This window comes from Centrocercus urophasianus, unplaced genomic scaffold (assembly GCF_019232065.1).
Source record: "Centrocercus urophasianus isolate 14NV4802_14NV808 unplaced genomic scaffold, USGS_Curo_1.0 seq_12, whole genome shotgun sequence".
NCBI lineage: Eukaryota > Metazoa > Chordata > Aves > Galliformes > Phasianidae > Centrocercus > Centrocercus urophasianus.
The window spans coordinates 6,131,710-6,151,814 of record NW_024884364.1 but is presented as its reverse complement, the minus strand read 5'-3'; positions in this window follow the sequence as shown (position 1 = coordinate 6,151,814).

The window sequence follows — 20,105 nt, the reverse complement described above, 5'->3', positions numbered from 1 at the left end:
CTGGATAATCAGCCCCATTTGCATTCTTTCCCTCCTGATGCTAGCTAAAGCTGGGTAAACAATTCTGAATGAATCATTTATTAGCTTAATTCTACCTCCTCCAATTCATGAACTGTCCACTAGTGCTTCCCAGCTTCCTCCAGCCTATTTTCTCTTCAAAATCATTTGGATATGAACACAATAAAATCCACTGAAGTCAGCAGGATGATTTCTTTGCAGAAAAGTAAGCTTGTACTTTCAAGCTTTTGCTGAACAGAGCTTGTCTTGATGAATCTTGTTCCGTTATCTCTGCAAGCTATCTTTTATTTTCACCTTACTTGTTAGCAGTGAGTTTGGGATTTTGCACCTATCTTTCCTGAGTGACTGCAAGAGTTATGTGGTAGCTTTGCATATTCTCAAATGGATGAATACAGCTTCCAGGGAATTTAACTTCCAAGGAAACCAGCAAAATTCACAACATTTCCTCAGTGCTGCGTTACCAATACATTACAAACAAACAAATAATAAAATCGGGAGTCAGCCCCCTGGTGGGCTTTCATTTTTTTTTCCAAAAAACAAATGTGTTCTTTTCATTCCCCTCCTTTCTTCTTAACCTTTCAGGCCCATTCTGGTTGTCTAAAGCATGAGGGCCAGAAATGTGAAAGACAAATTATTGTGACTTCAACATTAAGGCCTTTGGGAACACAGAGAATACTACACAGCTCATGACAAAACATGAGTGCTGGCAACTACACAATTATGCTCTAGTCATACAAACATTTGCTTGCAATGCTGAATTAACTGCCATGATTTCTACAACAGTTCCAGCAAGGGGACTTCTTTCCTAACAAAATCACACAAATCTAAAAAGAGAGAACAGAACCAGAGTCAAATTAGGCTTTCTAGCTATTGCTGGAGAAAGATTTCGGCCCCTAAGCTCTATTCAGTCCCTATATAGGATCTAATTTTTTGTCACAGATCAGCACAGAATCACAGAATCACCCGGGTTGGAAGAGACCTCAAGGATCATGTAGTTCCAACCCCCCTGCCTAGCAGGGCCACCAAACACACACATTCAGATCAGGTTGCCCAGGACCCCATCCAACCTGGCCTTGAACACATCCAAGGACGGGGCATCCACAACCTCCCTGGGCAACCCGTTCCAGGGCCTAACCACTCTCCTTGTAAAGAACTTCCCCCTAACATCCAACCTAAATCTTCCCTCCTTCAACTTCGATCCATTTCCCCTAGTCCTGCTGTTGTCAGCCCTTTTGAAGAGTTTACTCCCCTCCTGGGTGTAGGCTCCCTTCAGGTATTGATAGGCTGCAATGAGGTCACCCCGCAGCCTTCTCTTCTCCAGGCTGAACAAGCCCAACTCCCTCAGCCTGTCCTCATAGGGGAGGTGCTCCAGCCTACAGATCTTTCCAATTTACATTCAGTAGCAACCGTCCCCTGTGCAAGCATTTCTCTCTTATCCTTGTCTGAAGGCTTGCATGCTCTGGCAGTGTCATTCCTCCATCAGCTAAGTCATGACCATCTTGAGGCGTAAGCATCTTCAGGAGCATCTAACCCATTCCCTGAGCAGCTCTCCCTCATGCCTGGTTGGGAGGAGATGCAGATGTATCCCTGAGAGTGATGCGAGCGCTCCCTCTGCCGTTCCCTGGGCTGCAGGCAGGCAGAGCCAGCCAGTGCTCTGCAGCCTTCCCAGCTGATGTTTTCCCCTGACTAATAGCTGTTTTGCTGGCATTTGTCTCACCGTGGAAATGTTGCCGCAACACATGCTGGAAACTTCTGCCCACAAGAAATTCGAGTGATAAAGCTGTTTGCAGTCCTCTTGCCCCCATCAGGCTCAATGATTTCTGACCTGGGCACACACACACATTCCTGCCCTCTGGGAGATTCAATTTAGACTGGTAGACAAAAAGTCAAGTTCACGATCATCTGGACAGGAGAGCAGATGGCTTCGCACTTTTGATTTTTTCAAGTGAAACCATCTGGCTAATTCTCTGTGGCTTGTGCATGGGTGAGTTAGCAGCAAGCCATAGCATGCTTCCCTACTGAGGCAGCACCTGCAGCCACAGGGGAAGAATCTGCTATTTTGGAAGTGGGTCCTGCCCACCCTAACCTCTTTAGCTGTGCGTGCATTAAGGGAAGATGTACCAACATGGCTTTAGCCACTAATTCCAGCAGAGAAGATGTTGCACAGATAGGTATCTTGTGCTGCCTTTATATGTATAGATAGAGAAATGCTGCCTTTTCCTATATAACAGCCTACTGTGGCCCTTCACTCACATACCCACCAGGCTGCAATCCAAATCTGACTCAACTTACCCCCAGGGCTGAGGAGCGTATTGCTCTCAGGACCATTACCTTCTGCTTCCCCACTCCACAGTCTGCAGACATCCATGCTTCACCCATATAACACCCTCAAGAGCCAGGGTAGTGCTGCAAGCCCCATCCTACAAAAAGAATGAGAAGCCCAGACTTCTCTCTGTCAGATGGGAAATGTATTTCAGAGCACAGCCTTGTGCTACCTAGCTTAGTTCCCTAATACAAGAGATGGTAAACATTTTGACAAACTGCTGTCAAGTTCGATTAAAACAAACCAACAAGCTTTACAGCTTATTATCCATGTTTTCTGCCCAAATCTCAGTCAGAGCCTGGCCTGGCACTGGTCACAAACATATGTGATGCTTCAGTGCCTCCTGGACCAACGCTGCCACTCCCAAGGAGCGCTCCTGATCTCTTCCCTCTTGAGGCAAGGCACTGCAGTGGCTCATACCAGCTTCTCCTCACCGCCTGTGTGAGCAGACGTATAACAATGCTGCTCTCTGTTGGCTGCAGCACAGAGAACAGAAACGGCTTCACATGCTGCCACTGTCACTTATATCCAAGAGGATCCTTTAAAAGGCGTTACACAACAAGCAAGGATTTGGAAAGTTTTGCAGCTTCCTGCATTGTTATGTGAGGTTGCTAAGAGTGAAAGTGCATGAGTTTTATTCTCTATGATGGTCAAAGAAGATTCAGCTATTGTTAACTATGAAACTGCTACATTCACAACCAAATACAAAACAGAAAAAAGAAATCTAGATCCTGCAACTCCATTCCCCTACCCTACCCACATGTTCCACTTTTTCTCTTCCATTTTTCCCTAGCAACTCCCACATCCTTGTTCTTTAGCTCTCATTGGCAGTGTCTGCAGCACAGTCTGCTTGGCAGCGCTCTACCTGAAGTATGCGGATAGCACAAGGTTTGGGAAGTTGATGAGGAAAGTGCAGCATTTGCTCATGAAGTGGCAGTGGGAGCTTTAATGATGAGCAGAAATAATGCAAAAAAAAGAGGACGCTGTTCTGCAGTGCCAGAAGCCATTACAGCAGTCCTTTAGCCTTTGGCTATCTACAGAAGAGTCACCCTCTCCTCTAGAAAGCTCTCACCTATGAGGTCCATGCACTTACAGCTGTGAGTCACCTACTTCAGAAAATCATGGAATCATTAAGGTTGGAAAAGACCACTGTCAGCCCATCTCCACCATGCCCACCGTGACTCCATCACCTCCCTGGGCAATCTGCGCCAATACCTCACAGCTTTTCCTGAGGATTTTTTTCTAATGTATTTTGGATGTTTTCCTAATATCCAACCTGAACTTTCAGAATGTGTTCTGAGACTGTTCTGAAGAAAACAAAACAAAACAAAACACAACCAGCCTAAGAATACTGGAAAACATAAAACATCCGTGGGAAAAAAAAAAAAAAAAAAAAAAACAGTGAAAAACAGAAAAAATGAGAGGAAGAGCAGAGACAAATGTTGCTTTTTGTCTTCAGGATACCATTCAGTCTTTGCCATTTCCTTATCCTTCCTACACCAGAAATTCCCTCTGCAATTTGAGAGACCTTTCTCAGAAAAGTTGTGTCACACTTTCACTGGTTATCTTCACAAAAAGCATTTTCCATGAAGGTAAACATATCTCCCCATTTATCCTTTCACCTCTCCCAATCACCACAACCATTTCTGAAGCTCTGAAGGAATCCAAATGAAACCCTAATATGGACCTTGCTTGTTTCCAGACCTGCTTTCAGAGTAATCAACCACAATCTGTGCAAAGATCTTAAAGAGAGACAAAAGAGATCCTGGTCTTCAGCTTTCACCAAGGCCTGAAGCTGTGTTAGTACCAATGCATAAGTGAAGGGATGGTTCAAAGTTTCACTCCTAGCTGTGCAGAATAATTGCTGTGCTATGGTGGGGTGTTCCCCTCACCTTCAGTCACCCTTCAGAGTTAGAGATGAAGACTGAGGCTGTGAAAAAGTTCATCAACGATGCCTTTATTTTTCTGAGGTAAGAAGAGCAGGGCTGACCCTCTCTCAACTCCTGCAACCAGTGCAGTGAAAAGGGTCAGCCCTGCTGGACCAGATGATCAGAGGGCTGGAGCACTGCTCCTAAAAAGGCAGGTTGAGGGAGCTGGGCTTGTTCAGCTCAGAAAAAAAAGCAAGCTCTGGGGAGACCTTATTGAGGCCTTCCAGTAAGGGAAACTTATTACAAACAAGACAGAGACCAACTTCTTAAACATTCTGAGAGCAATAGGACAAGGTAAAGGATATTAAACTAAAATAAGTGAGATGCTGATTAGTTGTTAGGAGGAAATTCTTCACTATGTGGATGGTGCACCAGCACAAGCTATGGATGCCCCGTCACTGGAGGTGTTCAATGCCAAGTTCAGTGCCAAGTGTTCAAGGTCAGGCCTGCTGAGCTCTCCCAGGACAGGGATGGATGTGAGCATCTGAGAAAGATCTTCATAGTGCACACCATCCAAACTCTTCCTTGAAGAGAGGAATACAGTCCTTTCTGCAGTACTTTATGTGAGGTTGCAAAGCTCATTTTCATAAGGCTTTATGGGGCAGCATCTTCCATCCCATCTGGACATAGCAGTCTGAGGGATTTCCACAAAGCCCTTCAGCATTCTGTGGAATGGGGACACTACCACCAGGCAAGGGCTGCATTGCAAGTCCTGCAGCGAGAAGCCAGGGCTACAAGATCTTTACGTACAAACAAATCAATCCAAATTAGAAATGCTGGAGCTCACACTCCACTACTCAAACACCCAAAATGGAGCAGTCTGCAGCTACCCTGCTGCATTCAAGCCAGTAAGAACAAAACTCACGAGAAGACAAACTCCTCTTTGCCAGCAGATGGCACCGGTACTTCACGTTAGCATTTCAGATCCCGTTCCTGGAAAGGGGCGCAGCGGTGCCATCTACAGAGTGCTCGAGAGAAGCAAACTCTTCTTAAAAAATGCTTCAACTCTGCTCAGCAAAAACACTTTAGCAAAGCGTGGGAGAGTAAATAAGGACATTTCATGAGCAAACCCACCACCTAGAAGCATGGGTGTGATGACACATTCTCGCTGCACAGGACAAACTATGATTTTCTCATTCTCCCCTTTCCTTTTTCCTCCAGAGAGATTCAGCCCAGAATATTAAGAGAAGAAGCTTATTTATTTATTTGTTTGTTTGTTTGTTTATCTGGGCCTTTTCAACTCTCCAGATTAAAGAGACAGGTTTTACCCCCTCCCTGCACATTCCCCTCTGCCAAGGGAAACAGGAGGACTCCAGCCAGGATCAGACAATTTCCATTGACAAAACAAATGGCAGCTCCTCCTCCTTCCACCTGTAAGCCCCATCCCTTTCTCCCAGTTTGCAGTGAGTCCTTCAAATGCCCTTGAGCTACAACACAGAATAAACTGACATATATAAAGAAATGTGCCCAGCAGTTGAAGCCATTCAGGTGAGGTATGTGGTTCCCCTAAACACAGAGAAGCAGACCGCCAAACCTTGTTGCATCCCTTTCTCCTGCGTTCTGCTCTGTGGAAGACTCCACACCTTGAGCTGTGGGGCTTTAACTGTGATTAACTGCTGGCCTAAAGTCCAAAGTCAGGTCATTGAGGCCTTCAAAATCTCCCAGTGAATGAGAGGAATCACTTGAAATCACTGCTGTGTCTCCAGCTGTAGGCTTTCAGTCAAGAACTCAGAGCTGGTGCCGCTGGAAAGGACGGAGGTGTGAGTGAGTTTTTGCACAAAGGACTGCAGGCAGAAGGCGGTTTAAATAAGAGCCAGGCAGGAGTGCCTGGGGCAAGTACCACCTGCTGGAGGTTGGGTCTGGCACCGCAGGAGAAACTGTACTGGAAAGCATGAATAGGAAGATGAAGGCCCTGTCACTTGGATGGCCGAGCACAGCATCTCCAAAGTGAGTAATTACGTTCATCCGGACTCTGCAGGCTCTACAGCAGCTGTCACGGCATAGGGTCACTTAAAAGATTACGTTGTTTAATTAAAACAGGGCGTGGAGCAGATTCTGGGGAAGGGCAACCTGTCCAATGACAGCATGGATGGTGTGATGCCTCTGAGAGAGGGGCAGGTCAGAGGGCGAGCAGCATCTCTGCTGCAGGGAAGGGGAACAGCTCTGAAGCTCTTCAGGCAGGTACTGCATGGTGACCTGCCTCGTTAGCAGCAATAAAAGTCCCATCACAGGGCTCGGCTGAACTGGACATATTTCAAGATCCTCTCTAGCTGGCTGAGGGATTCCAAAGTGGGAGGAGAGATGTCCTTGAGATATTATTTCTTTCTCAGACAGTTCAGCTGAGGAAGAAGTAACAACACACCAACCCTTTCCACTTCAGTTAATAGCCCACCCCTCTCTACAGGGCAATCGAGAGTCATAGGGCTACAAGTGACTTAGCACAGTGATGAGTGCAAGGTACTCTCAAGGAAGAGAGCAGCAGGGGAAAAAAGAAAGGAAGTAAAAACAGGCACAAAGGTAAGAAATTCCTCAACTGCAACCGCTGTCTGCTTCTGCTGCATCTGCGGGTAGAAACTGAGTGTGCCCTTCTCATTTGCCTTCTGCTTCCAAGGATCACACAGTGAGAAAAGAAGTATGGATCTCATGAATTAGTTTCAAGTGGCAAAGACCAGTTGAAAAGGGGAAAGTCCAACAGTTCTCTAAATGCTAGCAGGCTGGGTGCCTTTTAGCCTTTACAGGAACCATTTTCTTAGGTCATAAAGTGGTTGTTTGTGGCAGGGCAGGGTAGCAAAGGAGGGGAGCAGAAGGAGGGCTTGGATCTCTAGGCAGATGAGTGCTTGCAAGGCATACACAATCTCATTGCTTTAGCTCTCAGCAGGATGCACTGTCTGTGGGATGAGAGGATTTATTGTTCCACAAAAAGGGAGACGAGAGTAAATTAACAGCACAGTTCTCCACACTGGGCTCTCTCATCTCTGACCACTCCCTAGATCACGCTGTTCAGTTCTCTCAGCAGCCTCTTCTGCAAGACAGTAGATCCTGCTGTAGAAGTTCAATCTTACGACCTTTTATACAAGGGAGAACTCCTCAGATATACTTGTCTAAGGAGAACTCACTCAGGATTTCATATTAAGCATCACAGGACAAACAGCACGACTCCAGGTATGTACATACAAGAGCCCATCACCTTGCACAGTGCTGCTCTGCATACATTCAGCTTCAATTCTACGCCTTCAAAGGGAAAGCTTGTCATAGAAACCTACATCAGAAAAGCTAATCCCATGTGACAGACAGTCCACACCAAATTATGAGCCAGCAGCTGGCTGCCATCCTGCTCTCAGAGGGTGCTACTATCACAGGGCAGGAGAGCATGCAGAAAGCATACACATCAGTGAGACACCAGAGCATGCCAGATAATAAAATCCTCAGAACCTATAGCATGCACCACACACACACTATTTGTGGCAGCTCACACACAGGACAATGAAACATAATGCACACGTTCAGTGGGGGATATAGGCACACAAGTGGTTTTGTGCATCAGCACAGCATCTTACAGCCCCTTGTTTGGCTTACTGTCACACAGGAGCATTAACTTGAAACAAAGGGGTTGTACTCTGGGAAGAACTATGTAAGGACACTCCTTTGAAGCAGGAGCTCAAAGAAAAATCAAAATGCACGGGCTTGTGTGGTAGCAGCTGGAAGGAGGCAGAGAGGTGACTTCGAATGGAAGCAGCAGCAGAGGCAGGCATGGCACTAGGAGAAGAGAATGCTCACAGCAGCTCTGGTGTCATCAGAAACCAATGTGGGTAGATTCCGAACAGCCTTAGCCACTTGCTGCAAAGATGCCCCCACAGGGCAAGAATGAGGAAAACCTGGTGCTTTCTGTTTCCAGTGTTTCAGGCCCGTTGAGGCTCCTGACTCCTGCAGAGTCCCCTGAACTGTCCAACAGCACAGCAGCTGTCCTCAGCAGTTTGCAAATTGTTATCGCACTGTCAGCCTTTGCAAAAAACGATGGGAAAGGGCCATGCAATCAGGTGATGCTAATCAGTTTAGTTTTGCTGAAGCCACCAGAACAATTCCAGTTCCCCTATCTGATGCATGAGCTCTCGTGCCCTGCGTCCAGGAGTAGAGCCAAGCTCACAGTGGCCCAGTTGTGACTCCTGTTCAATATTCCTCTAGGAGGGTTCTATGCGCACTCTCGCAACTACTCAAAGCCCTAAGTAATCCACATATCACTCCATTTTCCTGCAAGAGTGCAGCAGAACATTTTGCTAGGGAGACAAAAACTATTTTCAAGTAGAAAACTGTCATTCTGCTGAGGCCAACTTCTGCCATACACCTCAGTGCCACAGCACTGCATGCTACAAATCATGATCAGATACTATCATAAATCTTTGAGACCAAAACTCTGTGCCCCATTCACAGAGTGACAGAAAGAGCAGAAGGCCTGAAGTGCTCCATCCAAGCCAATTTTTATCATCTGGGGCCTGACAGTTGCTTCCTAGCAGTTGCCAGAGATGGAGACAGAAGTATCTGTCTACAGGCAGTCTTAACACCTCTGAAACTAAGTGCAAGACACCACACCAGGATGCAAGGTCTGCAGGTTATTACCCTCCAGCAGGGCTTTCACCACAACAAGCCAAGCCAGCAGCAGTCACAGTGAAAAGCCAAAATAGTAGATGGACACACACACCAGCGAATGTGGATGCACATACATGAACGAAGACAGAGGAGAACACCTGAGCACCAAAAAGGCTCCTGCCCTATCAGAGCAAATGGGAGTTTTAATCTGCCAGGTTAAATGGATGCTGGGGCATCATCCACTGAAAGGAATGTGTCTGCAGCACAGCTAGGATCCAACCTTCTGCTTCGCTCCTGTCTCCAGAGCAGAAAAACTCCAGTTCCTTCCCATTTCTCTACACAACAAAAATGCAGGAAGGAGAAGAAAAATAAAACACTCCCACGGAGGCCCTAACTCATCTCTTACTCTTGGATAAGTCCAAATTTATGACTCTGTCTGCCTTTGAGTCTTTATTATCACCTTAAGTGGCTAGCTTTGTACACAATTTATTATAAAAGCCTGGAATCTACAGTCAAATTACAGATCAATTGAAAACTACACAGAAAACAATTAACATCTGGCAGCAGTTTAATCTATAAAGCTGTCGCAGGCTTTGCCAACCCTGAATTCCTCTTCAGATACCCATATTTCCTCACCCCAAACCTAGTCTCCTCTTCTGCAACTCACACAGTATCATCTGCTAAGGAGAGCCTGTCCTTAGCGAGGTCTCTCAAAGCATCTCCACTGACAGTCATCTTTTCCCTTCCTCTCAGCTCTTCTGTGTTTTGCAGAGAGGAGAGCAAAAAGAAATTAAGAAGACCACCAGCAACTCTCAGTTCTCTGTGGGACAGTCTGGCCTTCTCCAAGGTCAGATCTTTGGCAGCTGAAGGCTTCTCTGATGAATCCTTCACCAAAGCAGAAAAGTGATGTAATGTTTTGAGGCCACCCTATCCTTCTAAAAAAACCTCTCCATCATTCATTCCTGAGGGTAAAGACTGCCTCCAGCAGCATGTGCCCCCAGGCCAGCTGCCAACAGATCACCTCCTCACCATTCAGAGCTTTACGATGCGTTGGCAAGGTTCTTCTAATCGCTGGGGCACTAGGAAGGAGTTGGAGCTGAGTGATCCTGAAAACCTCTCTAACCACTCTCTCTCTCTCTCTTCACAGATCTTCCAGAGCTAATTCATCCCTCTTCAGTCTACCAGCACAACAAATTTGCTAGAAGAAGGTACTTCAGTGTGCACTGAGGCAGCTACAATGAATAAGTTTCTTGGCTTTCCATTACGTGCCACGTGGTGACTACGAGGCAAGAGGGTATCTGCCAAGTTTATGGATGCTTTATATTGTAGGGTTTATGACTTCACTTTTGAGGTACAAGTTGATGGACACCCAATGGGTGAAACACTGCCCATGATGGGGTTAAAAGGAAAAAAGGTGAAGTCAGGAAAGGGAACTGACTGCACCATTTCCAAATGTTACTTCTTAAAAGTAATGTCACAGAAATTATTACTTCTTTTCATTATTATTATTGTCATTTACCACAGTTTTCAACCCCACTGAAATATTACAATTTATACATACATATATATACATATATATATATAAAATAAAAAAGACCAAAATCTTGTGGTCAAAATCCTCCTTTTGGGATGGTGGGATGAAAGACACTTTGGACACATCCCCCATCTTTCCCCTTCCAACCGTGACCCAGCTACACATCCATCCTCAGTGAGATGGCAATAACATGGCGCAGAAATGAACCCACTGCCAGCAAAGACAGACCACTGAGCTGGGAGCAACTGGCAGGAATGGCTGTATGGGAGTAGCTCTGGAGATGCTTTTGTGTCTCAGAAAGCTGGGGAGAGGAAATGGATGAGTGGACAGTGTTAGAGAAGCCTCCGCCCTTCAGTGAGCTAAGAACAGCTGTTGTTGATGATGATTGCTTTCTAATTAGCTTGCTCTTGTATAAGCTTGATAATTTTATGTACCTCCAGAGGAGCAGATTAGCTCTGAATTCACATTGTATCCATTTGTGAAGAGTACCCTATAAATTATTTACCTAACTCTCAGAAATATTACTTAGAGAAGACTCTAAGTATGTCTAATTATAAGGCAAGACCAACAGTAGGTAGAACGGCTGTATTTACAAGTGCACAGAAATGATACACCACTTTAAAAGTTACTATGCATACCCCTTGATGCTACAACTGTTTTACTACAGGTTTACAGCCTGGCTTTTATTAGGCAGGAACACAGAGAAACTTCTGCAACAGATTTGTCCTTCAAGAGACAAAACAATATACACACCCAAAACAAAACAAAATTTACTCACTGTCCCCAAATACGTAAGGTTATCATAACCGTAATGAAACAAAATGAATTTGACTGTATGCTGGTAAATGGCTCTAAACTTCATAAAGACTCTAACAACCTCTCCCCAAGCTGCTGGCTCTGATTCACTACTGGTTTAAGTAGAATAACACAGTGATGAATCAGCTATGCTCTAATTTTCACTCAATTTTTTGCTATGTTAGTACATTGTTACTTCATTACTATTGAGCTGCTATATTTTTTCTGCACTTTGCAACCAGCACTGTTAACCCCTGGGGAACCTGCAGCCACTGTAAGAGAGTTAATACTAAGTGTAGTGGCAGTAGCACCCCAGTTTTTAGCTGAAGATGAAAAGAGACTGAATGCACTAACATATTTGCAGTCTGTCGACCTTATTTTAGGGGGAAGACATCCAGATGAGGGAAAACAGAATGGTAGCAATTTATACCATTGGCAGGTAGGTAAAAGAAACTGTAACCTGATACTGACATGGGAAAAAAAGAAACCAGAGAAAAGCATTTCCACCGAAGGTACACTGAAGTGCAACACCAACAGTCTTTCCCATCACTGTCTAGAATTACCCAGCATACATGGACAGTGGGCAGCCTGGATTAAATGCACAGGATATGGCAGAAACGACCAAGAAAATACTAAGACTTCACAGAAATAAGCAAATTATTTGAGGCATCCTGTTTGTATATTCTATGTCTACAAGGCAGATGCTGGGATCAGGCTCTGGGAGGCACTGTCCTGAAGCTATGCAAAACTGCCCTCTCTCTCACTCTTGAGTCCTTCCAAATTCAAGCCACTCTGCTTCACCTTTTCTTTGCCTAGAATTTGTCTCCAAATTGCTCATTTTAAATCACTGACTTTGAGTAAGCTCTCCTTATAGTCCCTTTCCAAGTGCAATAAAGAAAACCTTCCCTAAATGAATGAGCAGCACCATGGCAATCACAGAGTGGGCTGGGTTGAAAAGGACCACAATGCTCACCTAGTTTCAACCCCCCTGCTGTGTGCAGGGTCGCCAACCAGCAGACCAGGCTGCCCAGAGCCACATCCAGCCTGGCCTTGAATGCCTCCAGGGATGGGGCATCCACAGCCTCCTTGGGCAAGATTTTCCAGTGCATCACCACCTGTGTGTGAAAAACTTCCTCCTAACACGTAACCTAAATCTCTCAGTTTAAAACCATTCCCCTTGTTCTATAACCACCCACCCTCATAGACAGCCATTTCCCTTCCTGCTTATATGCTCCCTATGTGGCAATCATCCCCAAAGATTCACAATGTCTTCTGGGCAGAGTGGCTTTCCAGAACCACTTCCAGTTTACGGCCACTACAGACCAGTATCTCCCCAGTGCAACATTTGAGAAAAGGCATCATGAAATTCTTGCTGAGATGGACCAAGGGACTTTTACAAGGGCAAATGTAGAAAATATAGAAGTCCAGTAACTCTGATGGAGTACTCACTCTCTGCCTCATGTTTTTGCAGCACAGTGATTAACAGGGGACACACATACCATAGCAAAGGAATGTTTCACGGCTGAAAGGTTAATTCTTGATTTGATTTGTTTCAGAAGTATTGGAGATTTGATAGAGGAGGACGATGGGGTGGAGGATTAAGAGGGCTCCTGATCGAGGAAAAGAATGATTACTGAGATAGGCACTAATGCGCAGAGAGAATCGCACGGTTCCTCCTGAAAATGTATGTTTGATTTTCTCATAATGCTTTTCTGTTGCTGCCAATCCTCACATTCCCAGCACGCGTCGCTTGCCACTGCATTGCCCCTTTCTCCTTCCCACACACTTCCTGGGCCACCAGGTGGTGGAACTGAATTTGATTGGGGAAAGGGGGAAAGGGGAAAAAAAAAAAAAAAAAAAAAAAAAAAAACAGGGGGCAGGAGAGGGAGTAACTGAAACAGCAAACCTAAAGTTGAATCCCTTGCGCTGAATGTTAACTTACAGAAAAGTAACCCAACAACCTTGAAATAGAGCAAAGCCCAATTTAAATTCATTACATTTAAATTAAATTTAAAGCCCATGTAAATGATTGACTTAGTTAAGAATATGTCATGTGGAAGAGAAAAAGTGCAGCAGCGACATGCCAGGCGGCTTTGGCTAATTTTACAATTCACAGCAAATCTTCATACTCTGATTGTGATTTAAAAACGAAAAAAGAAGCACACAACTTATTAGCACCAATATGCTAGTTATTAATGCTTCTTCCACAAGAAATCACTGAACGTTTTGCAAACTCCACAAACAAAAAACTTCAATCTACTGAAACACAGCCAATTTATAGGAAGGACAGGGAGATATGAAGTGGAAAAAAGAAGAAGAGCATAGCAAGAATATGTGCAATTATTCCTAACTGGAATTCTGCCTCTCTCTAGACTAATGCTCTGAAGTGGGTAAAAACGCTCCAGGATCCTATACTACCATGGCCTTAATTCCGATACAAAAGAACATTTTATTTTTATTCAATTGAGAGAATAATTACTATATTTTAAAATCTTTTTTTTTTTTTTTAATAGATAATCTACTGACACCAGTTGGTTACATTGACACCGGTGGGCACTAGGTCACAGCCTGAAGGATTATGTCACTGGAACTTGATGAAAATAAGCTATTTTAAAAAATATTAATAATAGCGTTAATAAAATCATTCAAAACACGTTCTATGCCTATCCATCCCATCCTGCTACTTCACACAATGATTTTATTGGGTTGGTTTTGGTCTTTTTCTTTTGTTTTGGTTTGTTTTTGTTTTTTTTTTTTAAAGAAAAAAATCATTGTGTGTACAGACTTCTATTATCCTTAATGCATTTCCAGCATGTGTGCTAAAATTTAAAAATAACAAAGTTATGACACTGTGGAGCTGAACTTTTAATCTTTTAATAATATCTTATGTGGTCAAAATAAGCTGGTTAAGCAGAGTCAGAGTAGTCTTAAAATAAGAATTTTCTGGTCAGACCTCATTCTCACAGTCTTCGCTTACTGAGATAACTTTTCTCTTCCCATGTGAAGTACTGAGCCCAATGGCTGAGTGAGGAGTCCTACAGTAAGACTGACCTCAATTTGATAAGATTGCTCCAGTCAAGTGTCTTGAAGAAACACTCTAGCATAAAAATATAAACAGCTGAGAATGAGAAATTAGAAGATATTCAAAGGGGAATGGGCTAATACACAGAAAGGAAAGCAGCTGCTTCCTCTGAGAGCAATACGCTATTTTTTTCTTCCCCAGAAGCCACTCCTGAAGTGTTATTACCTGTGTATGGCTTTGTTGCTTTTCTTGTGATTTTTTTTCCCCCCCCCCAAAATGAACAGGAATTGGGTTTATCTTGCAAAAAGAATAGAGAAAGAGGAGCTGTACGTGCCTCCCCCCATATGCCATAAGAAGAGACATGCTTTATGAATACAACTGTTTCGCTTCATTTAATCTTCTTATTGGTGCTGACTCCAAGTAAGCAGGACTTCAAGAGTTGGTCAGTTTAGCGCAAGAAGAATGAATGATGCTGAAGCTCTGAAGGGTGAGCTCTGAATTCAGTATAAGCTGTGATGCTGGGATTCAGGAATAACTTAGAACAGAATCATAGAATGGCCTGGGTTGAAAAGGACCACTATGATCATCTAGTTTCACCTCCCCTGCTATGTGCAGAGTCACCAACCAGCAGACCAGGCTGCCCAGAGCCACATCCAGCCTGGCCTTGAATGCCTCCAGGGATGGGGCATCCACAGCCTCCTTGGGCAAGATTTTCCATTGCGTCACCACCCCTGTGTGAAAAATTTCCTAACATCTGACCTAAACATCCGCTGTCTCAGTTTAAATCAATTTCCCCTTGTCCTATCAATATCTACCCTCATGAGCAGCTATTCCCCCTCCTGCCTATATGTTCCTTTCAAATATGGGAAGGCCACAATGAGGTCTCCCCAGAGCCATCTGTTTTCCAAGCTAAACAAGCCTAGTTCCTTCAACCTTTCTTCGTAGGAGAGGTGCTCCAACCCTCTGATCATCTTAGTGGCTCTCCTCTGGACCTGCACTAAGAGCTCCACATCTTTCTTGTGCTGGGGACCCCAGGCCTGGACGCAGTACTCCAGATGGGGCCTCACAAGAGCCGAGTAGAGGGGAACAATCCCTGTCCCTGCCAGCCATTCCTCTTTTTAAACGTGACGTGTAGCAAAGAGTAGAGGCATTGAAACAGTGTGAAATGAGAAGGGATCCCTTTAAGTCTCACTGTCACAAGAAGCCAATCCATGCCTGAAGCTGCAAATTCTCCCACAAAGTATTAAGTAACTGGGAAGAGAAAAGTCACTTATTTGTAAACCATGTGTCCTCTTTGGAGGCAATACTGTAGTTGGTTTTCCCCTCCTTGTCTTTCTTTCTTTCTCCCCTTTTTTTTTTTTTTTTTTTTTTTTAAATCTTCTTTAGCATGTAGTTTTAGAGCAGGTTGAAAAAAAATAATAATAAACAACACCTTTATGAGCAAGAGGGCCGTGAAGAGACTTGAAAACAAGTAAGAAAATGTACCCCAGTCCAGTGACTGTGTATGGCGGGGGAATAGAAGGGAACGGACTGCAGAAACTGGCCAGATGCTTTTCTGAGAAAGCATAATTTTTACACTAATTGCATACAAATTACTGGCCTGGACTCCTCACCCTGTGCAGCTTTACTTCAATTCATAAATAAAACCTCACCCTCCTGGAGGCTCAGTGGCTGCTACAGCACAACAAGAGCCCAAGCCAGGGACAGCTATCTATCCTCATATGATGTGTGGAGATCAGAAATCCTAGCAGCACATCCCCTGCATTCTCCATGCTGGGAAGCTGGCTGAAGAAAGGCTTTGAGGAAGAGTTCAGATGTGGATTATCCAGTGCTCTTCAGCAGCAGAACACCATTGCTGGCTAAAAGACACAGCCCTGGCTTGGATATTGTACTTAAAGGGTTTGCAAGCAGTAGACTGTTGAAGAACAGGTTCAGGCAGACTCAGTTCAGACCTGCTCTCTACGACTCCTACGGCTCACCCCCAAAGGGCCATCTGCCAGATCACAGAATCACAGAATTGCAGGGGTTGGAAGGGACCTCCAGAGATCATCGAGTCCAACCCCCCTGCCAAAGCAGGTTCCCTACAGCAGGTCGCACAGGTAGGCATCCAGGCAGGTCTTGAACATCTCCAGAGAAGGAGACTCCACCACCTCCCGGGGCAGCCCGTTCCAAATGGGGTCTCACAGCCAGAATGTAGCACAGAACCCCTCTGGAAGTCAGCAGTGCCCTACAGCTTGAGGAATTGCTCTCCGAAGTAATTAAGCGTCTCACAGAAAGGGGTCTTGAAAGCTAGGCACACCAATTTAAAGATTTAGCTGGAAGATTTTGACAAAGCCCCTTTAAATGGAGCAGATATTTGTCTCAGTGAATGGAAAAATACAGTACAAATTAAGTCTGCAGAATGAGAACATTGGAGGAAGCGACCTGCATTGACTGGTAGCCGATACTGCACCCCTCATGATGTGTAACTAATAACAGCACGCCAGACGTTCAGCTCACGCATTAAATATTAATAACATTTTTCTTCTGACTCATCGTTAAGCCAGAGCCTTGCTGCACAGCACAAACTGATTTACAGACCATCCATGGCAGGCTCCTGAGCACCCGTGCCGCTCAGCTGAACACTGGCCAGCCAGGGGCTTGTCAAGAGACTGGCACGCTAGCTAGGTCAGAAACAGGGAAAGCAACAAGCTGGGTAGGACGGAAACAAATAACCAACCCTGCCTGCTGAGAGACCACCAATAATGTACAGCATGTGAAATGAATCCCTGTGCACGAAGCTCAAGCTCTAAGAATGCTGCAGATGCAATTGTTGGGCACTGCTTTGCTCACCCTCAGCTTCTCAGGTAAATGGCACAGCAATGATAATCCTTCTGGGACAGCCAGCCTTGAACAAGGTGGTCACAGCCCACTCCCAAATAAGGCTGTGACCAGAACCAGTTATACAAAGATAAACACAACTTGCTGTTCCCTTGAAGAAAACAATACTCCATCATATTCATACTAGAGAGTCAGGCTGCTCCTTTATACCTCTCTCCAACAAGGTGGTTTCCACTTCATAAGCTTACACTGCCTGTAGCTAGAAAGAAGTGCTTGCCTGAATCCATGGAGAGTATTTTGTAGGGAGATTCAGGCAAGCTTTTTTTTTTTTTTTTTTTTTTTTTTTTAAATGCAGCACTCAGCAGCATATAGATGATGTACAACATTTGGAAAATGCTTCCAGTGATTCTTACCAACACCCTATCATGAAAGCAGCTTGTAGTTTCTTTGAAAGGAGAGCAGTGAATTCCAGCAATATGGGACTGATTTCGAAAAGGCAAAAAGAAAACTTGAGAAGTGAGTCAATGATGAATTAGAAACATCAGAAGAGGGCGTCAGGTTTTCAAAGAAGGTGCCAAAACTACTTCTGAAGAACTGTGCTTTCATTTAAAAGCCTAAATAAATAAATAAATAAATAAAAAAGCAGTAGCTCTCTAGCCCTTTTTCCCTGTGAAGTTTTAAAAACATAGCTAGATCAGTAGAATTGTTTTTCCACATGGAGAACTTTCTAGAGGAGTTGTTTCATTCTGGGGCATTTGGAGGATAGAGGAAAAGAGGTATGCATTAGAACCCTGGCAAAACCTTCATGCTTTTCTCATGTTAGTTAGGATTACTGTCCTCTCACCCGCTGTGATGCAGAGATGCTAGAGCTGGGATGAGCTGGCAGAATGTTATATGGGCGTTGTGTTGGGATGAGCACTCGAAATCAGTCCTATTCACCTGCTTGGATGATCTTTGACAAATGACTTGAAAACTGGTTATGCCCAGCTTTCTGGACATACAAAGCAGAAGGCACAAGCTGCAGAGTCCTACCTCAACCATACAGTCTCTTGCCAGAGACTGAGACAGATACACCTGTTTGCATACACACATGAGCTTACAAATATTAAATACATGTATGCATACGCATGTAAACATGAACATTTCTGAGTACCCCCATTTAGTTAATTCTTTCTTTCTGCAAGTCACAGAGGACAACTGCATAGATTTGCATTGTTTATCATTTTCCACAGCCCGCATCTCCTTTAAATCTTGGTGCTTTGTTCAGCTGCACATAGCAACTACACCACTGAAAGAAACTTTCTTCCTCCCTTCCTCTCTACCTCCTCTCTTTTAACACGTACAAGATTAATTAGTACATTGCACACAGACACCTACAATAATATTGTTCTGCTCAGCAAAGATTGACGTCTGCAGGGGGAGAGGTACCACATTACCAAAAGTTTATTACTCCTGTGAAATCTGATCCAGAGCATTAGCAAGGTGTAGACAATTAGCAATTTTCAAACTATGTGAACCAAGAGCGTTATGTGATTCACCATCTTTATTCTTTTTTATTATTATTGTTATCATCTTTATTTGCTAATTTGCAGAACTATGAATGAGTGTCACTGTCACACAGGAATTTGCCGGGTTTTCTCACATTTCTCTTGTGCATTGCCCTTTATTGCTCAATTGTTTTGATGCACAGCAATGAGACAGCCCCCTAAAAAGTGGCATTTTTTTAATTGCTGTCTGCTCAGAAGCAGGTAATGAGTCCTGTACCCGTTGGCACAATGGCTGAATCAAAGCCTGCCAGCTACACAGCCCTGTCCCAGCCTGCTATTCCCTATCAAAGCATCACGTGTTTATATAAAAGCACTGCAGAGGTCTGGATCATTACCCAGAAAGAGATGTCAATAAAACAGCACTAGAAACAAAACAAAGCACCAATTCAATACATTCATTTCCAGCTGAGGACTGTGCACCAATTATAATACTCCAAGATCTATGCAAGAAGAGATCACTTGACCATTCAAAGTATTTGAGAAAGGAAACCAGGAGAGGAGGAAAAAAGGAGCATCAAGGGAAACCCGATCTCTGTGTGGGATTGCTGTTCAGAAGAACCAATTTGTGTTGATGGGTTGGACATTTAAGAGCTGATAGCACATTGTGCTGTCTGTTGTGACACTGGTGACTATGGGATTTCTTCAGCAGCAACTTTATTTGCTAAGATCCAAGTAATAGATAATGAACTTCACAGATATGTAGCATTTCTCTGTGTCAGTGCTGGAGGCAGCAGGTTTTCAACTGCATTCTCTCTGTCCCCAAGGATGAAGGCTCTCAGGGAACTCAGCTGGTCAGTTCCCTCAGAGACCTCCCTCGTCTACGAACTCTTTTGGCAGACACTGGGCTCACGAAGCAGCCAAGCTTTCATGAGGTTTTTTTCTGGGAGCATTTGGCTTACTAAGGCACAGTTGACTCACAGCCTAAGAGTACCTGCTTTGCTGGTAGCAAACAGAGCCATGTATACACCTCCCAGTGCCACCACAAGACCTCTGCTGCATCCCAGAAAGTATAGTGCTAGGCTTTGAGCTCAGGTTTCTCATTAAAAAAACAAAAAAACAAAAAACAAAAACAACAAAAAAAAAACACTGGGGAGATGGAGGTCCTCTATCTTGCACAGATTCCTTTTCTTGTTATTCTCCTGCCCCTCATCACAATTTTCTTGGATTTTGTTTATTTCACAGAGTTTGCTTACCTCCAATGGCCAAGCCAGAGGGAAAAACACAATCTTGCTAAATCATTTCAATCTATCCACCTGCCTCCTACTCTTATAGTGTACAGCTAGCATTTCAAATCACACAAAGGCCGGAAAAGTGTAACCAATAATGTCAATTTCAGGCGAAGAAAGCTCAAAGAAATAAAGCCCCAAACCAGCACATCAGGATGAGAAAATTAAACTACCTAATTGCCTACACTGAATAAAATTGTGAAGCAGCACTGGTGGTGATAATTTCTAAAAGATTTAGTTTTAAAATATTAGTATTAAGGATAAGGGATTAACATTGATACTGTAGGTGACTAATCTTGACTGCGCCT